General features: G+C 41.8%; 1 long non-coding RNA gene across 4 annotated transcripts in view; it reads left to right on the forward strand.

Moving 5' to 3' along the window:
* Nucleotides 1–18,739, forward strand: part of LOC135306367 (uncharacterized) — a 114,120-nt gene that overhangs the window by 38,783 nt on the left and 56,598 nt on the right. The window contains exon 4 of one of the 4 annotated variants that reach the window (XR_010367181.1): nt 9,053–9,118. The exons of the other annotated variants lie outside the window; for them this stretch is intronic. This is a non-coding gene — a long non-coding RNA (uncharacterized LOC135306367). Of the gene's footprint in view, nt 1–9,052; nt 9,119–18,739 lie in introns of those variants that run through there. 4 annotated transcript variants of the gene reach the window in all.

Genomic DNA, 18,739 nt, shown 5'->3' on the forward strand with positions numbered 1-18,739 from the left:
GCACTGCCTTGGAGGAGATCAGGCTGGGGCTTTCTGAACAGCTGATAGGAGCTTCCCAGAGGCAGACTAGGATGCTAATGGGATTCTGGGGTTAATTAACCCTGGATAATGAGGTTAATTAACAGGGTAGCATTTAGAAATAGAATATGACAGGTTACTGATGGCTTACCACGATCTTGTATTGTCAGAGGAAACGCTGCATGTCAGGAGATGGGATTCCAAAGCAGGAACTCATTTAGGGTTCCCTCTCATTAGCAGAAAATCACTGTTTGATTATTTCAGTGGTGAGGAATCACTTGGGTGACAGTGATTACAAGATGAGTAGGAAAGGAAGGAGTGAGAACACTCCTAGTGAGGACTCTCTAGATGCGAGAGTCCTCACAGAGAAAATATTAGGAAATGGTTAATAACTTGGGTTTCTGAGGTAATTTTAGGGATTGAAGAGTACAAAATACTAAATCAAACCAAACAAAAAAAATCCCAGTTTTTCTGAGGGATTGAGCTGGAAGAAAATCAGTGACTTCTCTGATCAAAAGGAAACTGAGCAATAGTAAGAAGTACTATGGCTCCATCAGGAGTTTAGGAAAAAACTGGACAATGATACAAGATAATAAACAATGTAAAAATTGAACCAAGTATAAATAAGACACAAGGTTAGGGATGATTGGCATGGACATGTTGAAAGAAAGCTGGGAGGGCTGAGGCCCAAAATTAATTACCAGAACATAAAAGCTGAGTAGAGGTCTAGCATACTCACAGAGGAGATCCCAGTGCAGGAACAGCAGGGAAGGACTGGGATGAAGAACCTGTAGGACTGAAGTGACAGGGCATGAGGATTTTCATCAGTCTGAGGAAGGATTCCTTCCTGCCCCTTGATGCAGTCAGAGATCCCCACTGAAAAGAGCAAGGCTGTGCCCTTGCTGGCCTGGAGGTTCAGTCTGGCTCACTGGGTGCCACCCAGCACCTGTGAGCAGCAGCCAAGTTCTCCCTGCCCTGGGCCCTCTCCTCCAGCCAAACACCATTTTTCACAACAGTGAAATGCTTGAGAGTTCTGCATTTCTTTCAAACATGATCTATATTGGTTTCCAGGTTTGGGGACTCAGTCTCTGCCAGCTATTTTGCATAAGCATTTGTCTCTTTAGGATAAAAAAAGAATTGGTGAAATTATAAGTCTTAGTTGCAAAAAAAAAAAAAAAAAAAAAAACAAGAAAAAATAATTTAGTTAATTTCTTCACATTGGAGGAATGAGATGTTGAGAAGCTTGCACTAGTCTTTTATTTCATCAAAACAGTGTCTAGATCAGCTGTGATGTGTTTTCCAAATATGTTTAATTGAACTGTGGGAAAATCTTCAATAAACCCCTGTTTGTGGGTTTTGCTGACAGCCTAAGACTCTTATCCAGCAAAAAGTAGTTTAAGTAAAAATGCAAATGTTCAAACCAACTCTTAGGCTGAATAGGTTGCAGCACTTCCAGTGCAATTGGCATGATTTCTAAAACCTATGGGCAAAATGCAATTCCTTGTTTGTGCCAAAGCCATGGATTTGTACAGTGTTCTGTGAGGTCTCAGCAGTCTCAAGCAGTGTTGTCCTGCATGGCTGAGAGTGTGAGGCCAGCACACATCTTCCTGGAGAGGTTTCAGCTCGGGGCTGGTGTTTTGTGAGCAGACAATTGCCACTTCTCAACTGCTGCTAATAGACGTGTGTGATCTGAGAGAGACCCGGAGCTGCTGCTGCCCAGTAATATCAGGCTTTTTTTCTCTGCTGGTAAAAAGAGTTATTCCCACAATAAGATGCAGTGCTTGCCAAAGGAATAAAAAATGGCAGTTTTTAACTTAATGGGAGCAATTTGAGGAACTGGAGTAGTTTTAGGAATGCACTCCAACACGGCTGGAAGTGCATTGAAGGTGTTGGTATCTGACTTTGTTGAAAATGAGGAGGGCTGGCAATAGCAGTAGCCAAGTTGAAAGTGAGTGCTGAAGGAGCTCAGGCAAACCTTGAGCATGGTCTGAACAGTTGGTGCAGTCTGAGCAAGGAGACTTCAGGGTAGTGTTGCATTTGTCCTTTCTAAGCACTAATTTTTAATAAATATGACTTCAAAGATTCATTCATGTCAACTCATATGTGTATCTTTGCCATTTCCATCCAGCTCTGTCATTCCATGTTTCAGTAAATATTCTTTGCAGTGGAGCTTGTGGGACAGCCCTGGTGAGTCAATGGCAGCAAAGGGCTGGGACTGGATTGATGTTTGTCTGTGAATTATTGGAGCCATATCTGGCAGAAAATCACATTTTGGCGATTGCAGAGAGGATGAGCTGGTGTCATTGCTGAGGCTGCTGGGAGTACACACTGCTGTGGAGTATTAGTGCACTTCCCTACACAGAGAGTGCCTGGTACTGCACAAATCTCAGCAACAGCACAAGGAGCGAATGACAGCTCTGGAAACTGTGGCTTCTTTGTCTCCAGCACAGGCACTGCCTGAGCAGTACCTTTGAGTCGCTTTTCACTGTCCTTGTCATGAAGTGGAAATGCCTTTTTCTGCCTTGTGCTCATTTGTTACCGTGACAGGTGACACTGCAGAGGTCCCTCCCTGTCCCATCCTGGCTGAGCCAGCATCAGCAGCACGGCTGTGGCTCTGGGGGAGATCATTACCTGGGCAGATAGGCTGAGGTGTGTTCTGCTGCTGCAGTGTTCTTGTGAATGGTTAAAACAACACATCACCTCTAAAGCTCAGAACCAGTACATTTTAGAATCCATTAGCCCATTCAAAATAATTGGATATCTTCTCATCTTTGTTAATTTGCAGCCTTTGGTAATTCACACTGGGTGATCTAGTCATTAGTGCAAATTATATTTAAGAAGTAGAACTTAAATATATTCCGTTCTACAAAACCTTCCAAGTATGGTAGGAAAACAATTGTGCTGCCAATGCAACAACTTGATTTGTGTGGTATTATATTAAAGAAACCCTGGTAGAATTTAATTTGGTGCTCTGGGTTTATGGTGTATCACAGTTTGTTATCCTCAAAGAAGTAAAATTTAATTATAAATGAAACACTGAAACAAGTATTTTTTTAAAAATATTGAAAAAAAAAACCCTTTTATTTTTCTCTTCCAATATCTTGTTGGAAAGAAAAAAACATTTCTCACTGATTTTTTTCAGAGTAGACTAATAAACACACAGACAGACTTGCAACGCTATTGTTAAAGACTGTAGAATTATTGTCTCAAAGACTCCTCAATTGCTACAGTGAAAAAAAATCTTTCAGCTCTGGTGCCAGTATAATTTCTTTTTGCCATACAAATAAACAGGTTTTTAGCTACACAGTACATGTAATAAAGGTTTTGTCAGATCAGAAAAGAGGGGTTCTTCATTAACTGATTCTGAAAATATAAGTTGATGTTTTTCAAATGGATATGATCAGAAGAATGTTTCTGCAGCTTTAAAAGCAGAGAGTGCTAATGGAGAGAAGGAAACTGAAGCTACAAAATAAGTTGAAGGAAAATAAGATATTGAAGAGTGTTCTTGCAGGTATAGGGCTGACATAAGGATAAAAATGCATCTACAGATCTTTATTTTTTTGTGTGAACCATTTAATACAGGATCTCAAGCAAGGCTGGTGATAATAAAGTGTAAATTCAGAACATATTTCTTCAAAATAGCAGACAGAAAATGACAGGTAAAAAAAGCAGCGCTGATTTTTCCAAATTCTTTTGTTAGTGGTTTGGTATCTCCAGGTCAGAGTCAGGGCAGGAAGGGAGGCTGCAAATTAAACCTGCAGCGTTTAGGATGCAAATCTCTGTTCTGTGTTCTGAAGAGTAAAAGGACAATTTTCCTAAGTAATGAAACTGGCACAGCAGTGCAAATTCTTCTCTGTTCCTTGTCCTTCTGTTATTTATCAGGGAAATTAACAGCTGTATTTACAGCCTCTGAAGTACTGGGCTGAGGAGGAGTCCTTGGAGACTGCAGAAAGACTCCTGAAGGATGGCATCTCACACACCACTCCACTGTTAACTCAAAGGAAATAAGACATGAAATGAGAGCAGATTATGGGCACAGCATCAGCGTGGCAGCATCTGCAACATTATCTGCCACTGCTGTGGGATGGGAGAGCCAGCAGGATCCAGCAGCTCTGGCACAGGGGTGGCTGCACCAGCTCCCACGTGCTGCTGCCAGCTTCCCAAATAGTCACATTCCTCTTCTTTATCTTTCAAGACTAAAGGTTTTGTGGTGGTGTTTTTTTTTTTTTTTTCCACAGCCTTCTAAAAAGGTGGTGTGGAGAATCTAAGGCAGACAAGTGTTTGTTGTTTCTGTATCATGGGTAAATAATTATTGATATTGCTGGGTTTGAGCTGCAGCAGGGGTCACTGGAGGTCACAGGCTGGCAAGGAAAGGAGGGCACTGGTGACAGCAAATGTCAGGTTTTTTCCACATAGAAGAAATGAGATAATTCACAAGGAGACCCACTACAAATTAATCAATGGATAGATGTATTATGGTCTCCCTTGCCAGTCCTGAGTTTCTGTCTCTTTGAGAGACTAACCTTTCCTCTGCTTACTTCAGTAGCTGCAGTGTGGAGTCTGAGGCTGTCCCTCACCACTGTCCTAAGAATTTACTCAGCAAAATTTTCCTCTTGAACTCAGTAGGAAGCAGGTATTGGGCCTTCCCAGCTTGAATCTGTAAGGTGAAATGTCTTCTAGGATACTTCAGGGAGTTTCACAGGGTCACAGAATCACAGGATATCCTGAGGTGGAAGGAACCCACAAGAATCCATAAAATAAGAGGAAGGTAACCCTGCTTGCCTTGGCAGATTAAATCTGTAGTAGCTATGGGCAGCTGGCCCTTATAAGAAGCACTTATAGCCTCTTTAACCTTCCAGAGGAAGCTCTGTGCTGCCACAAGAGTGGTTGTTCTAAAGGTGTTACAGCAAGTGTCTCTATAAAGTGGGCAGAGAGGTCAGTAAATGAGTGGGAACTTTTGCAGGGACTGTATAAATTTTGTGCTGGCTGCCCTTAAAGAGTCACCTTCAAAAAAGATTAAGTTTTGTCATATAGCCCGGTAAAAAGAAAAAAAAAAAAAAGGATGAATTTGCCAAGTCAGAGACTGTCAGAGACAGGGGAACTCTGGTATACTGGGCAAAATAATGCAGAGTTATTCACACAGACATGGGGGAGCAAATCCTATCAGCTTATTTATCATCAGCTAGTATTTGACTATGTCTGTTAGAATAGTTGTATTAGAAGATTGTAGACTTCAGCAGCTGATAGTTTGTACTAAATCTGCTTTTGCTAGCCATGGTCAATCTGACATAATTGTGTCAGACAAGGAGCTGCCATTTTATGAGCATATGTTTAAGCCATTGCAATGAATTATGGCACAGCACATCCCCATTATCCTCAGTCTAACTCGTTGATTGAAAATAAAATAATAAAGTGTCTGCTAAAATGGAGGTGGAGGTCAGACTCTGACCCATATTTAATGTTGTTGAATTACCAAATGACATCAGTGGAGTGTGGGTTGTCATCTGTTGACATCCTGTTCAATAGAATGTTGAAAACAGGGCTGTGGGCTGCTAGGAGTGTATGTCAGAGTCAGTGGGTACTTGTAGACATGCAGAGAGATAGATAAAACAAAACAAAAATGCCCGGTGTGATTTAAGGGCCCAGAAGCTTCAGCTGCCTCACAAAAATGAAGCTGTGCATGTCTGTGCTGGGAAGCTGTGCTGCAAACAGCACAGTTGTCAAAACATGCAGCCTCATCTAACAGTGTGTGTCATCACTCAGGTGTGTGCTGGGCACATCTGGGGAGCCTCTTCCAAGCCCAGCAGGCAGCAGAGACAATGAACTGGTGCCACAGAATCAAAAACTCCAAGGGGCTGCATGAGCAGGGTTTGGAACAGAGCAAAACCACAACAGTCAAAATCAAAAGACAAAAAGGAAGTTGTGTTTTGTTCTCAGGGAGTCAATGCAGCTCCAGTCTGAAAGGGATGGCTGTGTGCTCCTGTGTCTGCACTCCTCTGGAAACAGCTCTGTGTCATTCCAGGAGAGCCATGCCAGCTCCCACCAGGTGCATCCTCCCTCTGCCACTGGGAATTACCATTACTGGGTGATGCTGCTCCTTACCTTCAGAGGAGTTCTCCATTGCAATGGCAGTTTCAGCTCATAGGAAATGGCATTTTCTTCCCTTTCTGTGGAGTCTGCTTTGTGCAATGGAGAATCAAACACTGAATTTAATCATGATGTGTATTCTCTTGGATACAGTGGCTAGTCTGGTGTATTTAACTACGGCACCATTTCTTTTTCTGCTCCTCCATTCTCCCCCAAAAAGAAAAGGAGATTGTCAGGCCTGTCATGGAGGTTGAATTGTCATCTTGTGAACTCCTTAAGGTTAGATTATTCTTTGGGTTAAATTTTTCTCCATAGCCTCTTACTTTGGAATAATATGCTATATAAAATTTAGGGACAAAATTGAATCTTTAGGATGCAGTGATCATTCAGGAGATAATTCTCTCCTTTCTCAAAAGCAAAGCCTCCAGGGTATTTCTTGGGGCTTTTTGTTGGTTTGTTTTTATTTTATCTTTTTATTTTTTTTTTTCTGAGCATATGTTTATTTTCAGTACCTGGAGATACAGAAAAACAAAAAAGGGGAGGGCGAGAAAGAAAATGGATGAGACAGATCTGAAGGCATGCAGCCCATGAGGTTAATGGATGCACCAGCATCCTGCCTAGCTGTCCCAGATCACTAACACTGTCTCAGTGGTGCCATTTGAGAGCTGTTCTGGGCATCACCTTCCTTTCAGAAACACCCCACCTCACCACTGACCTTATTTTTTGAACATAATGTTCAAGGATAACCTAGAGGAGAGAAGGTAATGGATGGGAACCAATTTAATCTGAGAGTTGTGAGTGTTGGATGAAGCTGTTCTGACTGCATGTTGACTTTGCAGGTAGTGTCAAGGCACAAAGTTTTGTTCAGATTTCAAAACTGCCAGCAGTTCAAATTGCTGTGACAACACATCGACTCAAGCAAGGATGTTCCAAGCCTCTCCCTTAGCCATCCTGACAAAGCTGCTATTTAGCATCCCCAAATGCTGGTGTTCATTTCTTGGTCAAATCAGTCTGAGTTTTAGATGTGACAGAAATGCAATGCAGGAACTGAGATTACTAATATTTTTTGTTGCAGTTGGTTTTTCCTATTTCCCTTTCAAATTATGACTTCAGAGAAAATCTCTTTAAAAATGCAGCTGTGCTGTACTTCACGCCATGCTGGTGTAGCTTCATTAATTTAATGTTCTTCCTTATTTCTGGGTTAGTATCAAAAGAATACAGCTAATTATTTTTGAACACAGAAACAAATCTGAACAGGCCACACTTGCCTCTAGCATATACTCTCAACTCAAACTAAATATGTTTTGATATCTAAAAGAGTAATTAAGAAAAAGTTCCTTTGTTATATGTCTCCATTTTATTGGTGTTTGAAAATACTAATGGTGAAATATATCATAAAAGAATAACTTAATTGTGCTTGGAGTCCAACAGAATATAAATAATACAAGTTTTCTCTACAAAATTAAGTAGTTTGTTAAAATATCAATTTACTAGCCAGAGATCACTGAGTTGTTTTCTAGCTATTGTGGGAGAAAGCTAAGTGTTTATTGCTTAAATAATCAACTTTCTACTAATGATGACTACTGCTCTTAGGAGGGAGAAATATCATTAGAGGAAAATATCTTTTTTTTGGGTTTTTTTTCTGTATAAATTGCTTTATAGCTCATAGTTATAAGTGCTAGTGATTAAAAATATTGGACTATAGATTCTTTAAAAAGTAAGACACTTACTGGGGTGGAAGCATATGTAAGCAGATTTCATAATATCTGAAAAAAAGGTGAAAATTTGTGAAAATACAGATCTTAATTACTTGAATAATGTGTTTTCATGTGCCTGTGATCTCTAGTGCCAAGTCCTTGACAAACCTCATGTCGTATAGATGATCCCATATGTAATATAATTGGTTTCAACTACAAACTGCCCACACAGGGAATTAAATGTGCTCAGAGCTCTTTTGGAAGAGGCCCCACATTGCAGAGATGATGGTTTTGGTCCAACAACTCATTTTTTTGCTCATGCTTTCAGCCCACAAGTGAACCCCTACTCACAAGCGTAACTCACGTCAAATACTTGTTTTAGGCTTCTTGTTCTAGGGCCTATTCCAAAAATATCTTCCAGCAACCACTAATTTGGGCCTCTCTCTCCAATCTAATCCCCAGTTAGTAAATCTCCAAGTAATTTTTATTGTTTTCTTCTCTTTGAGACGCATCAGGACATTGTCAGGGAGAGAAGGTCCACAGTGACGGTTGTGTTTATTTCTTCCCCCAGGCACTCCTTAGGGCTCCAATGTGTGCTCAGGAGTGGCACACACACAGGTGACCACCTTATTTCTCAGCCTCCCCTTCTCCTCAAAGGCACTAAACTCTGCATTCCCCTCTCCAGATTTCAGTCTGCATCTCTCTGATCTCCTCAGCCCTCTCTAAGGAGCTAAGCTGGCCAGGGACCTTGTGTTTTCCAAGCTGTTCCTGGATGGCATCCTGTTGCTCACCTTCGCTCGGAGGTGACATTGGATGTCACTTCCTTGCTTATCTCATGGTGACTAGGATGTGGAAATCACCCTCACAGAGCATGTGAGGTGTGAGAATCACAGAGGGCTGTGTACTCCTGATGTGGGATGCTGTAGGGATAACACAAAAGAAAAAAGATTTAACCTGGGGGAACTTCTGGAGTGTGGCTTAGGGAATGGGAGAAGGCTCCTGGGCACAGAGGGGATAGCTGTCAGGCTGGAAATAATGGGGTTACAAGAATAAGAAAAGATGAGCCTGATGTGACAGAGAAGGCTTGGACATACATTTCAGCTTTGAGTGCTTGGACAAGCAGAAATTTCTAATAGGTTTTGGCTTTTTCCATTAACAGCTTTTCAATGCAGCACTCTGAAAACAAGTGGTTAAACCAGCAGTGCAATAAATACTTTTCAAGCTACAGATGAGAATCTTCATCTTTCCAGGGCAGAGAGCCTCCTGCACTGAGTGGAACCATGGGATCTAAAAATAACAACTGCTTTGTTGCCTGCTGTTCTTGGAGAGAGCCAACAAGGAAAAGCTCTTTTACTTTGCCCAAAAACGGGTAGCAGGTCTCACAGTTATCTAGGGAAGGGAGAAGGGAGAGAAAAGAAGATGGCATTTGCATTTTAACTGCAGACAGGGGAAACAGATGTTTGCAGAGTTGAGTACTCAGAAGTACAGGGGCTGTTCAAAGTTGCTGTGGTTTTTAGGGTTTTTTTTGGTTTTTTTTGGTTTTTTTGTTCAGAGAGGAAAAAAGAGCTCTTTGTTTTATTTTTATGTTTATTCAGAAGGGACAGCACTGGGGATGGGTGGGGAGGAATAGGGAGAAGAAGGGGCTTTGAGATAGAGCAAACCCTAGGGCACATTTCATGTTGCTTTTCATGTACTATCTCCTCACCAACAAAAATTCATGCCTGGCTCAGGGTTTCCAGACTTTGTGTCTGCATACTTTCAGCAAGTTGAAAACAGCCTTGAGGGGTGTCAAGTGGGGTGGAGAGACTGTCACAGAGAAACCACCATTTGATTAGTTTGGATACACAAATGCCCTGCTGACTGTGAGCAAAGACATTTAGAAAAATTAAGATTTCTTCCCTGTTTAACTCTTGAAACCCATAGCTTTGCTTTCCACCCTTTAATTGGGAATAAAGCAGCACACTCTTCTTTGAAATATCACTGTAATCAGCCCTCCTTTGTCCTCTGCCCCTGTTTCTGGCTGGAATACAACCAGTGAAACTCTGTGGTACACCAAACCAGCTGCCAGCTATATAGCAAATTACTTTCTTGCAGACTTAGGGTAAATAGAATACATTTTTTTTAAAAGTGAATAAAGGAAAAGGCAGAAGTAATGTAATATAGTGTATAAATTCCAGAGATTAAAGAAGTTCTTTTACAGTTAGAAAGCAGCAAAAAAACTATCAGTGATAAAATTAGAAGAATTTTCATAGTACTAGTACTAATTAATGTGTGAAATATTCTGAAAAAAAGGTTTTGAATTATGTATGATAGCTCATTGCTTAACTAGAGACAAAGAAACTTGGCTCTTAATTCTGGCAAAGCCTTTATTATGCAGCCTTTTGGTAAATCACTCCCTTCCAGTTTACCCTTTAGAGTCAATGGGGAGCAGAACAGACAGAACCCAGATGAAGCCCCAGCTCTTGGCAGGGAGGTTGGAAGGAGCTGATCTTTCTGTTGCCTTCCAGCTCAAGCTGCTCAGTGAGGAGATGAGGCAGCACCTGACACACGTTTCTGTCCCAGGTAGCAAAGTCACCTCCAAGTGCCTTTGGAGATGCTCAGGCCTGGCCCCTCGTTCTTCAAGCTGCTGCTCCACAGAAAGGAGCAGCTGAAAGCACACTTTAGGAGTAGGGCTGGGGCAGCACTTCAGCCATTCTGCAAACCTTGTGTTCCCTTCCCTGGCAGAACAGTTCCCTGCCTAGTGCAGATCAGGACATCCCTTGCTTGTCTTTGCTGCAGATCTGTTGAGTCCTGCAGGCCTGCATCTGTCTGCTGTCACATTTGTGCCACAGAGCAGACATGCCTGGATCTACAACTTCTTATAAGAATACCCTGAAAGGGAGGAATCAGCCACTAGGTACTCCAAAGTGTGTTCATTTGTGTGGCAGGGCAGTGATAAATCTGTTCTGTTCTTCCCATCTAAACACAAAAAAGTATACTTTGCTGGTTTTTAACTGGTGAAAGGTCACAGGACTTTGAGATACACAGGCATTAATGAACAATGTATTCCATAGTGTTGCATCTAAAACCCATAAAAAGTTTTCCCAGCGCTTTGGTTTTCCTATTTTTATTTACATTTCTTAACTCCACTGCTCCTGGGCTCTTGCTGGAACAGAAGGTGTGTTCATCTCACTGGCGTTGGTCACCATAGTTACTGGCTGCTGCAGGGAGGAACGCTGCTTCTATCTCTGCAACTTTGGGGAAGTGAAATTAGACATATTATAACCCGAAAGAAATACACGAAAGCGAGACAACTGAGGTTAAGTTGCGCTGGTTTGCAGCGGTGTGTCTCGAATTACAACCGTCTGGCGGGTGATTCATGCGCGGACCATCAAGGGAAAGCAAGGCGCTGATGATTAACATTCATGGGCAGTAACAAAAGGCAGGAGGGAGCCTGTGCTCGCTGGAATGGGATGAGCTCGATGCTCCGCAGCCCACACGGCACAGCCCCCGCAGCCAGCGCGGGGAGGATGCGCTCAGGCAGGGAGGGATGCTCTCAGCGCTGGGATGCTGAATTAGCCCGTCTTTAAAGGATTCCCGTTCCCATTAACCCCATCTGCTTCTTTAGGGAGTGGTTTCCGTGCCACAGCAGGACAGTGGGGAGGAGTGTGCTGCTGCGGGCTGTCCAGAGGTGCCGACAAATGCAGGCGGTGCTGCCGCCTCTCTTGGCGAGAATGGGAATATTCACAAAGCCTGATATTGGGGCTGGTTTTTGCTCAGCTTCTTCCTCTTCCTCCTCTGGATCCCAATCTCGTGTGCAAGTCAAACACAGCATCAGCAAGGCCCTTCCCACTGCCTGATGCTCTGCTAACCCCTCCTTGCTGCTCTGCGCTTCCCAGCCCGAACTCTGGCTGCTGCCTGCAGGGTTAAGCATCGCTTGAGTTGTTCTACAGACAGGCAAGTGGGTGTCAGAGGTTCCCAGCAGCCAGGCCACCACGAGGGGAATGTCTTTGCCTTTGTGTAGCTGGTCACTGATGGCCACTGGCCAGAACTGCTCAATATTAATTCAATTTTCCGTGGGCAAATCTCCTTGATGATATCAGTGCTGAAGCAGAAGTGTCTGTGCAGCTCCTTCTCTTCCCTGTTCATGTTTTGATCTAACAATGCCATCTTCCACTATTTTAGGAGGGAAAATCCTTTAACTTCTGCTGCTCTTACTCTGTCATTACTGTTTTACCAGTCTTGCAGGCAGCTCAAGAGACATCTGAGCAGCCAGAGTCTGCTTCAGGCTATGGAAAGGCAAGAGAAAGCCAACATGGTTTTCTGAAGGGGATTTGTTTTTTATTAATTTGAGCTTCATGTTTGAGTAGAAGAAAGTTTTAATTCTGCTTGGAATTTTTTTTTTAAAGTCAGGATTGTCCATCTCCTGTGGATTTGGGAACACAGTGACTGTATTTTTCCCATGATGGGGAAAATAGTGACCATTTGCTTTAATTAAATTCAGCTAAAGATACTCTCATATAGAATTTCTGTCTTTTGGAAGTAACAGTTTAATTATTACCTCGAAGTCTTATCTGGTAAAATCTAGCAAAATTAGTTCATTCTTGCTGCCTCTTTATGGATAAAGGAATATTTTATATAGTACAAATACAAAAGCTTATATAAGACCACAATAACAAACTGCTCCAGGTTATCAGACTCCTCTTTTGGTATTCCCCAAAGCACCTCACTGAGTCTGAGTCTGATTCACTCCTATTGACAAACTGCCTCCACAGAGCAACCAATTTCTGTCTGCACCTTGAGCAGAAATTTGCAAGGCTTTGCTGTACTGTAAACTGGAATGCTCAGGGTGTATCACCAGAGCTTTTTGGAATTAGTTTCAGCTGAAATTACACACAAAATGATGAGCTCTTTTCTTCCCAAATTCAAACACTTTGAAAGCTAAGGTAAATATTTCTGGATAAAGAGAAGAATGATGAAACCTCCAGGGACACTGACATCAAGATTTATGGCTGGAAAAAAAAAAAAAAGAAACTGCTTTGCTCCTGATAATGCACAACATTGGGATTTGCTTCAGTTGTCTTCATTACTGTGCTGACAGGAGGGGAAGAAACCAAAATTTCTCTTTTTTCACTTATATTACTTTTTTTCCACAATTAAAAAGAGCTTTCTGAGAAAACAAAAATGCTTTTAGCAATACAATAATTATATGTAATTTTTAAAGGGTGATGTATTAGGAAATCCCGAACTTGAAACCACATTTTGTCCTCTTTTCAGCTTCTATCCTCTCCTTAGAAGTTTTCACTCTAGTCAAGTTCAAATGCATGCCAATGAAAAAGAAGGAATAAGCAGAACTTCAAACTTTAAAAGGTGAAATTATGTTAAAAAGCTGAGTACAAAACGGAATGCAACCTCACTGAGATCTTTGGGAGAGCAGACTGGTCTCAGTTGGGTCTCAAGGCAGGGCTGCACTGGGAGCAAGGGAGGAGCTGGTCCTGGTGGTGCTGCTGAGGGCACAGGCAGCTGCTCTGCTCACAGAGAAACCCAGAGCAGATGTGAGCAGACAGAGAGGTCACCCTTGGCAGCCAGGGTGAGCCTTAAATGCTCTCCTTGCTGAAGCTGTTGTGGTTTTGGAGGTGAAGATTATTTCCTGTACATGTATCTTTCTATTCTTTCTGCTTTTGGTATAAGCAAGAAAATAATGCTTGTTTTTTGGCTGCTAAGCTATTGTAATTTGTCTCTAAGAATTGGAAAGCTACCAGAAACTTGTGTGCAAAACAGATTCCTGTTTCTCCCCAAGTCCTAAACAGTTAAAGGCTCATCACTTTATTCCCAATTATTCTAGAATCATTCCTGTGCACAGCTCTGAAACCATTTAAACAGTCATGCTGTCCCCATTGCAGGAAGCCACAGCACTGTGGCAGCTCCACCTTCAGCCTCAATGACTGGAGTCCCTCTGCTGCTCCTACAGGTCTGCCAAACATATCTGATCAATTTCTCTAACTTAATGATATCAGCTTGATAGTGTTAAATGAGGCTATCTAATGTTGTCTAATGATTTTTCAGTAATATTTTCTCCAAGGTGTTTAGATCAATGGTCAAAATACACTTTTAGAAAGAATTTTGTTGGAAACTGATGTTTTCTAGTTCAGCTGTAAGACCTGATGGTTTCCTTTTAAAAGTACCTGTCTGTGCTCTATACTACAGCATAGGATGAAACTGCAGGAAAACTCCAAACTCTTTCTTTTCAGGAACAAAATTCTTAACCTAGAGCTGGGAATTTTTTAAATTCATATCTCTAGTGTGTAGTAGTGAACAGGAAAATTATACACATGGCAAAAGAAAGGGCAATGCAGCCATGCCTTTGTTTGCATCTAGTTTCAATGTGGAATTGATATCCATCATTTTAATCAGTGTATGACATTGCTACAGTAGCAATGTCTGGAATATGAAATTTGTTCTTTTGCAGTATTTGTAAATATTTTGACAATATTTTGCCACCTTGCAGGACCTTGTGTGGCTCAGTGCCTTCTGCTTTCTCCTCCTTCCTCTCTACACTGTCTTGCCACTATGGTTTTCTACTTTGCTCATTCTTTCCCACCAGTAATTCATGCCTTCACCCAAAATCAGTCCAACACAAATCAGTCTTGACAAAAGGAAAATTATGAAGCTGTTCCTATGGCCCTGAGGTGTTCTCCAGGACAGCTTGTTCCCAGCCCTTTTGTGTGCTTGGTGTCTGCAGTGGCTTTTGTCTTGTCTGTTTGGCTGTGAGTTCCTCAGAGCTCCCCCAGCCCTCACTCTGTGCTGCACAGTGATTTTTGCATAACAGGGCCCTAGACTCGTGTCCCTGGGCATAACTGTAATAGATACAATAAACAAAATAACTTATCCACTTCCTTCCACTTGCCTGAGCTTTCTTTTTCACTGTCACTTCTCCATTTGTAGTACATGAAGATAGATCTGAGTGAAGAATGTGTTCTTTACTACCTTTAAATCTTTCTCTATAAAAAAAAAGAGCCAGATGGGACATTCCAAATGTACACAATAAACTATGTTCAGAGGAGGCTTCACTGGGACTGTTTTGAGGAGTATAACCTTCAATTCAGGGCTGTCCTTCTTTTCTCAGCACAAGGGATTGGAAGGATAATTCTTTTTACTGTGGCTCCTGATCTTAACCTTCTTATCCTTAATATGGCATCATTACAGCCCTCATGGATAAACATGTATTCTTTCCCTTCCTTAGCATGGGGAACACTGGAAATGCAGCCCTACTGTAGTATAAAAATAAGAATTGTGTCATAAAGGGCTCCATCCTGCAGCAGTGGGTCTAGCACAGCCTAGGGTCTAACTGCATGCCATAAGAAAGTGTCAGCCTTTGAAATTTATTGTCAGGGGGCCTGAAAAATGTCCCAGAGGTGCTTTTCTATTTTGATTTGTATCTCTTCCCTCCCTGTCAGCTGTGTTGGCCACAGTTATTTACACATCTTTAGGGAGAAACAGATGTCAGCAATAAAGGCAATAATAGAGCTGTTTCAGTTTTTAGGTATTAGCCAAGATCTGCAAACGTATCTCTCAATGTTACTCTGCATTTGTCATGATAAATGTGACAGCATTCAACCTGGAAAGCCTTCAAGACATTGCAGCTATTTCCAAAGGCATTTAATGTAACTGGACCATAATCATCTTCAAAATCATCTCGTTTTGCCTTTGGCCAAGGTCCATCTTCACCTTTTGAACAATAAGTGGCATTGCCTAGGGACAGCCACATCCAGGAATCCTCCCTTGGAGATGGTGGCAGTGTGACTTCCAAGATTTTTCTCTCATTTTTAGAATTTTTACAAGGAGAGGAATTGTTTGTACATACTCTGAATAATTAATTCTCATACCAGTGGTACCTACCAGTGCTGTATTGCATGGGTTGAACCCCACAGGAGGTGGTGATCAGCACAGGGAAATATATTACTGGAAAGAAATTCAGCTTTAATACCGTGTTTATTCTCCTCTTGTGAAATGAGGTCTCTGAGCCAGCCCCAGCAGCCACCCAAGGCATTTACTGCTTGGGATGTGCAGTGGGGACAAGTGTGAGGCAGGGATGGGATGAGAGCCAAGCTGGGCACCAGCTCTGCTGGCTGCTGAGGGCAAAGCCCAGGCCAAGCAGGAAAAGTCCAACTTTTCAGCACTTCCCATTGTTTTGGGTATAAGAGGTGCTGCTGCTGATCCCTGCAAGGCAGAAATCACATGCACTCCCAACACGAAGCAAGGTAATCAACTGACAAAGTGAAATAATCTGAGAAACCATTAGCTTTCTAATGGCTCTTGGAAGTCTCATTAAAACTGGTCATTCACTGATTGTTCACATTACTGGAAATTTGAGCAAAACGTTGTGGGCTTTTTCCATGGCTGAAAAGTTAGGACAATTTTCTCTATTCTACAAAAAAAAAAAAAAAAAAAAATAGTGCATTTTTCTCAAGAGGTTTTAAGAGCTCCATTTGCAACCACTCCCTTTATTATTATAGCAATCCCAGTACCAATATTAACTTTCCTCTCTCAGTTCTTCCATTCCAAAACATTTCCCTTTCAAACCCAATCATGTTTAAGTATAAGGTTTATTATCCATGCTTCTCTTGACCAAGGAACTTGACAGTTCCATGAGTTTTCAGTTCATGCTCCCTGATCAGACTGTCTCCTGCTAATTACTTTTTCTGCCTAATCATCACTAGCCAGTTTTGCTGCCTGATGTAAACTCTCTTAATGGATGGCAAATAATATGGGAAAGTGAATAAGAGAGCGCTCGTTCTCTCCAACAGGGCTCCATCAAGGAGAGAGAAAACCATTGGTGCAATACAGAGTTTAAGAGTTTTGTGTTTTCCTCAGAACTTAGGGAATCTCTATGCTTCTCTGGTTTAGACCTAACTCCTCAATGATTAAATTAGGATAAATTTTTTTTGCAGACATCTTGGTCTCTCTATTCTCATGCCTGCACTTCTGTAAGTGCTCAAAACTTCTTTTCCCAGAGTGGATTAGGAAGGGCACTTCTGTAAGTGCTCAAAACTTCTTTTCCCAGAGTGGATTAGGAAGGTCTGTGATATTACAAACCAGGGCAGTTCTAGCCCCACATGGGACCAGAATGGTCCCAGCGGAGTGAGGGGGACTCTCAGAAGAGTCTACTTTGAAATTTGGTAGCTAAATAAACAAATTGACATATGTGTTCCTGGGTGGCTGAAAAGACCTCTCAGTTTAATGAAGAGTTAGTGCTTCAGTGCATTAACTGTCAATGCATCAATAATCAACTTAGCGGGTGTATTTATAATATTCTTAAAAATAAGAGACATGCTTCTCAATTTTCACTATCATGATTTTTATTTGTTTGATAATGGAGTGGAAAATTCTTGAGAGCCTGGAAAATGCACTCTAATTTGCTAGAAATGCAGAGAATTACTTCTGTCCTTTTATGCTGTGCAGCACTGAGTGGTAGCATCCAGTTGACTTCCCCAGCTGTTAGATGAAATTTCACTTGCTATGGCTTCTCTGCATTGTCTGGCCCCAAGCAGTTCTGTGGTTTGTTTTTGATAGTGTCCATCAAACTGAATCCATACTCCCAGGCAGCAAATGAAGCTTGATTTGTGCCAAATACATTGTACATTTACAGGTAGTGAGTGGCTGTCAATGCATGTTAATAATAGGGAATTGGTTGTTAGGGAGTAGGAATTTAATAATGCCTGGAAACTATCTGCTAGCAATAATGCTGGAAATAAATAACTACCTGAACAGCCTCTCCAGACAAGAACTGTCTGGCATGGTTTGCTAGAACTTTGCTACTGGGACTATAGAAATTGAAGTGTTCTGTGTTTTGTGATATATACAGCCTGTCTGTGCATGTTATACCTGGTAGGGCCAGTGAACTACAATTCCTTCGGTGGCTGCAACACTGAAAATTGGTGTGTAGCTCTCTGCCCTCATGGATGGGTGCCGCAGGATATGTGTCACAAATCCCACCAATGTGTGCCATCCACAGCCTGGCTCATGCACCATTCCCACGACAGACTCAGACTAAACTCTGCTTTTTCTATTCACACCAAATAAAGCCTGAGTTTGCTGAATTGTTCTTTGGCAAACAGGGCTGCCACAGCCTGTGCTGAGTGGTATCTCTTTGCCCACATGCATTCATTCCAGAGGGCTTATCCAAGGAGCAAAGCACTGTAGTGAGTTTTGTTAATGCAACCTGAACCCTTAGACAGTCTGGAGGCTTTATATTAAAGCAGCCTTTTTTTACCACAGTAATGAAATGGAGTCACTGACTATTTTATCTCTACATGTAGTGTCAAATTTAATAAAAATGCAATGATTTCAGACAGGCAGCTTCCCCAGAAATCTGATTCAATATTCAGATAATCATATCCTGTCGTGTTTCATTGTCAAGTGACGACTGAAATCCTCGGTCTCACTCCTAAACCACAAAAAGATACAGACTGGATTTGGGATTCCAGATAGCCAGGGAAGCACAGGTGTTGCCCTTGTTATGGCAGACTTGCTGCTAGTGTGCCCTCCTCAAAACAGCTCCAAATAACTTTTGAGGATGTGTCTTGATAAGAGTGACTGGAGAAAACACACACCAGGCAGGGAGTTAGAGGATCCTGTCTGAGGGCTTTGTTGTGTGTCTGGAATAAGGATTCTTTCTGGCATTTTGTTTTTTCTGTTCAAGGTACTCTGAGTATAACATGGAAAAGAAATACAGGCTTTCAGTGATAGACTGCAATTGGATAATGTTTCCTTATTCAGCTTGAGCTACCTTTGTCACTAAAAGTACACTATATGTAAGCATGGGTACCAAAGTGACTGGATATTTATTGATATTTTAAGGTGTAGCTTCAGGTACCAGGCTGATAAAAAACTTGCAGAAATTGTGATGCAAAGGTGGCCCTTGAATCTGAGCTCCTTGAGCAAGTCCAGAATCGAAA

This window comes from Passer domesticus, chromosome 8, assembly GCF_036417665.1.
Source record: "Passer domesticus isolate bPasDom1 chromosome 8, bPasDom1.hap1, whole genome shotgun sequence".
Classification (NCBI taxonomy): Eukaryota; Metazoa; Chordata; class Aves; order Passeriformes; family Passeridae; genus Passer; species Passer domesticus.